Source organism: Puma concolor, chromosome A2, assembly GCF_028749965.1.
Source record: "Puma concolor isolate L17-30 chromosome A2, mPumCon1.1.hap2, whole genome shotgun sequence".
Classification (NCBI taxonomy): Eukaryota; Metazoa; Chordata; class Mammalia; order Carnivora; family Felidae; genus Puma; species Puma concolor.
In genome coordinates, this window is record NC_141668.1 from 96,149,365 (window position 1) to 96,154,408 (window position 5,044).

General features: G+C 40.5%; 1 pseudogene; it reads left to right on the top strand.

Moving 5' to 3' along the window:
• The first annotated feature begins 4,383 nt into the window (after nt 1–4,383).
• On the top strand, nt 4,384–4,688 carry LOC112866951 (10 kDa heat shock protein, mitochondrial pseudogene; annotated as a pseudogene).
• The last annotated feature ends 356 nt before the right edge of the window (nt 4,689–5,044 follow it).

The following is a 5,044-nucleotide window of genomic DNA, read 5'->3' on the forward strand; positions in this document are numbered from 1 at the left end:
GCCCCTGAGTGGCTCGGTTGGTGGAGCGTCTAACTCTTGGTCTCCACTCAGGTCATGATCTCACCATTTGTGAGTTTGAGCCCTCAGTCAGGATCCACACTAACAGTGCAGAGCCTGCTTGGGATTTTCTCTCTTTCCCTCTCTCTCTGCCCCTCCCCTACTTGCACTGTCTCTGTCTCTCTCAAAAACAAATAAATAAACTTTAAAAACGTTATAATAAAGAAAAAGAAAGGAGACTGGTTTAAATTGGATTCTGTTTGGTTTTTTTTTTAAGGTATTTCTGATCTCCGCTGAGTGGAAAAAAAAGTTAATTATGGAATACGAGTACATTCCTACATCAAGGAATGGTAGGGCTTTCTGAGGTTTAATGACTATGGTAATAAAATGTGTGTTCTTCAAAGTACGGTAAGCACTTAGGTTCAGAAAATATTTTCCCAAATACTCTTTGGATGTAAAACGAGAGATCAGTTTGTCCTGGCATAGGTACATTTGGGAGGGTTAATGCTTCTGGCTTAAAGAAACTCCCCCAGGGAAACATGACCTGCCTAGGGTCTGTTATGATGGCAATTGATCATTTAGAAGCATTACAATCAGAAGAAAAACAAGTGTAGGAAGAAATGTGGTGTGGAGCAGTCAGAAATCATCACCTTACACAAGAGCCTTCCAGTTTCTATGCAAGATGAAAACTCTCTGTCATTTGAAAAGGCAGGAAAACAAACATTCTAACAATGAAAGTTCTGAAGTTTTTTTGTTTGGGAAACTGGAAAATAGCACCCAAGTTCTTTTAGAAAGATCACAGTCACAAAAGACGTATAGTTTGGAAAAACAACATGAGCAAAAACTGGGCTTAAGTTTATTTACTTGAGTAACATTTCACATTTAGTAAAAAAAAAATTTCAAGGACATATTTTTATTTTTTTAGTACATACTTTGCAAATGCAGGATAAACATGCAATTCCCTGCTGCTACCTAGAGCTGAGAGTTAATTAAGTTGAAAAATAAAATAAAATTAGACAGACCAAAATATCTCATAGAGTGAGTGGTGCTATGAATAAAAGAAGAGATATTAACCTATTTTCTTCATGAAAATGAAACCTTAGTTGGGGGTCAACCTATGTTGACCTCGCTTTGATAGCTCTCACTTTTGCTAAGCACAGTAGGTATTTGTTGTTTTGGAACATCTGGATGTCAGGCATTCATTAAGGGGACTATATATTGGATATTTGTTGTTGTTTCTGTTGTTTTCATCCAGTTCTAGTCTGTAGAAATAGTATTCCAATTCTGCTCTGGAAAGCCAGCCCTCCCCGCAGTCTGAAAGCCAGCCCCCCCCCCCCCCCCACATGCTTCAAGTGAACCTGAATCCACCCAGGGGCTCCCAGGCAGTGGTATGTGACCAGGCTAAGCTAATCAGTACAATCGACTTCCCCTGACAACAGTAACTGGATCAGGAAAGACACATGATCCAAACTGGACCAATCAGGGTATAAAAGATTCAATTCAAAAAAATTGATGAGTGACCTGGACCTTCCTGGATTCTTTCTCAAAAGATGTGAATCAATGTTTATAGCAGCAGTTTCAACAATAGCCAAATTATGGAAAGAGCCTAAATATCCATCAACTGACCAATGGATAAAGAAGATGTGGTTTATATATACAATGGAATACTACTTGGCAATGAGAAAGAATGAAATCTGGCCATTTGTAGCAACGTGGATGGAACTGGAGAGTATTATGCTAAGTGAAATAAGTCAGGCAGAGAAAGACAGATACCATATGTTTTCTCACATGTGGATCCTGAGAAACTTAACAGAAGACCATGGGGGAGGGGAAGAGGGAAAAAAAGTTACAGAGAGGGAAGGAGGCAAACCATGAGACTCTTAAAAACTGAGAACAAACTGAGGGCTGATGGGGGGTGGGAGGGAGGGGAAAGTGGGTGATGGGCATTGAGGAGGGCACCTGTTGGGATGAGCACTGGGTGTTGTATGGAAACCAATTTGACAATAAATTATATTAAATAAATAAATAAACTGTATATACAAAGGCAAAGAAAAAAAGGTATGAATAAGAATAGAGCCACTGCTGAGGTACCTGGGTAGCTTAGTCAGTGTCTGGACTCTCGATTTTGGCTCATGTCATGATCTCAGGGTCATGGGATTGAGCCCCACACTCAGCATGGAGTCTGCTTAAGATTCTCTCTCTCTCTGGGGCACTTGGGTGTCTCAGTTGGTTAAACATCCGACTTTGGCTCAGGTCATGATCTCATGTTTCATGGGTTCGAGCCCCGTGTCGGGCTCTGTGCTGACAGCTCAGAGCCTGGAGCCTGCTTCAGATTTGTGTCTCCCTCTCTCTCTGCCCCTCCCCCGTTCAAGCTCTGTGTCTGTCTCTCAAAAATAAATAAACATTAAAATATTAAAAAATTCTCTCTCCCTCTGCCCCTCCTCTAAAATAAAAAAATAATAATAAAATTTAAAAATTAAAAATTAAAAAAAAAAAAAAGACTAGAGCTACCGCTATAATGCATTGCTGGTAGGAATGCAAAAGGTTATGGCCTTAGAGAGGGCAATTCAGCAATATCCAATGAGGCTGAAAACAGAATGCAATTTATAATCTGTGGTTTTCTTTTCCTATAAAAGATGTTACTGGGACAATTAGTGAGACTGGAAGAAGATATGTGTGGATTAGCTGATATTGTATCAACTTTAGTATCTCGATTTTGATCATTGTATTTTGACAATTGTATTGTGGTTGATATTCTTATTTTTAGGTAATACACACTTAAGTATTTAGATGTAAAGGGTCATCACATCTGCAACTCATTCAACCATGGTTCAGAAAAATTACATTATGCACATACACACTTACACAGATAATACATTAGAGAAGAGGACAAGACAAAGAATGGTAAAGCAAATGGAATAAAAAGTCAGCAACTGAGGAATCTGGTTAAAGAGTGTGGTGTAATAAGAAATACATTTGGTCTTGGGGTGTCTGGGTGGTTCAATTGGTTAAGCATCAGACCCTTGATTTCAGTTCAGGTCATGATCTCACAGTTCACGGGATTGAGTCCTGAGTCCAGCTCTGCACTGGGCATGGAGCCTGCTGAAGATTCTCTCTCTCTTCCCCTCTGATCCTCCCCCACAGGTACAAGTGCTCTGTCTCTCTCCCTCTCTCTCTCTCTCGCTCAAAATAAAAAACTTAAAAAAAGAAAGAAAGAAAGAAAGAAAGAAAAAGAAAGAAAGACATTTGGTCTTTGTCTGTGGCTCCTGTCACAGAGCTCCTAAATTCTTGCCATTTTGTCATTCATAAGGAGCCCCTCTTGAGCACATCTGAGTTTATTATGATAATAAGGTGACTTAGGCTGGGCCCCAAAGATAGCCTCAGGATGGAGCTGGTCACCAGAAACACCAACTAAATAGAGGGTTGGAAATTTCAGCAACACCCACCAACCTCTGGAAAGATGAGAGGGCTGACTATTAAGCTCTATAAAAACTTTTTTTTTTAATGTTTAATTTGGAGAGAGAGAAAGCATGCATGGGGGAGGGGCAGAGAGAACGAGGGAGACAGAGTCCCAAGCAGGCTTCGTACTGGCAGCGCGGAGCCTGATGTGGGGCTCGAATTCACCAACATTGAGATCACAACCTGAGCCGAAGTTGGGCATGTAACTGACTGAGCCAGCCAGGTGCCCCTTATAAAAACTCTTAAACAAGATTTGATGATCTCAGGGTTGGTGAAAGCATCCATGTAGTGGGATGGTGGTGCCTCTTAGTTCCATGGAGACAGAAGCTCTTGCCCTTTTTTTTTTTCTCCTCTGTCCTAACCTTGGCCCTAAATTCCAGCACTACATTACAAAAGCCCATTAAACATTCTCCACCAGTTCTCCAAACCAGTATGTCCAAATGAATTATCTTCTCGTCAGAAGTCACTCCCTTACTTCCTGCCATTTCTGCCAATCACTTTCCTTTTGCCGCCAAATCTTGGAGTAATTTTTCCTCCTCCATCTCCTGTGCCCTTGTACCCACTTGGTGATTCAGTCCTGATATGTCTCCCTCCCTGACTCTCATTACGGTCCCTTCTTTCCATCCTCATTACCACTTCCCTCTGTCTATTCACTCCTAGGTTGCTGTAGCAAATCCAAACTGGCTCTCCTCATCCAGCCTCTCCCCTGCCTCATAAGAGGAAGACTAAACACATGTTGACAAGCACCAGGAAAGCAGGAAATAAGGAAGGAAGGGAGAGAAGGAGGGATGGAGGGAGGATAGGAGGAAAGCAATATTGGAAAAATTTCAAGAACTTGAAGATAAAATCAAAAGATTCATCATGAGACTTCTTTCCCCCACGTTCACGTGGCCCCAAGGTCAGACTATAAGTCTGGGGGACAGAGTCATGGCAAGACATGCATTTAGAAAGTTTCTTCCCCTCTTTGGCCGAGTTTTAGTTGAAAGGAATGCAGTTGAAACTGTAACCAAAGGTGGCATTACACTTCCAGAAAAATCTCAAGGAAAAGCATTGCAAACAATAGTTGTAACTGTTGGATGGAGCTCTAAAGGAAAGCGGGGAGAGATTCAATCAGTTAGCATGAAAACTGGAGATCGAGTTCTTCTCCCAGAATACAGAGGCACCAAAGTAGTTCTAGATGACATGGATTCTTTTGTATAGACTGTGACATTCTTGGGAAGTATGTAGACTGAAATGAATCACTGAAATGGCATCAAATGAAGCTGCCCATTCCAGTGAAGTTGTGAAATTTTTCATTAGATAAATAATTCTCATGTTTCTCTTTTACAATAAACCAATGGTATTCAAAACAAACAAACAAACAAAAAGATTCATCAAGAAAAAAATATAAAAGCTACCTTCCTTAACAAATTCCATTCCTCAAACACAATCCTTGTACAGATATTTTTATATATTTTCCCCACAATTTCCTAAGCATATAATAGATACTTCCTAATAGTCCAGCCAGACAACAGCTTATGAATCCTTATAATTAAATAAAGCCTAGAAGAATCAGTCCCAATATCTAGAACATAGTGTGTTGAGTCTG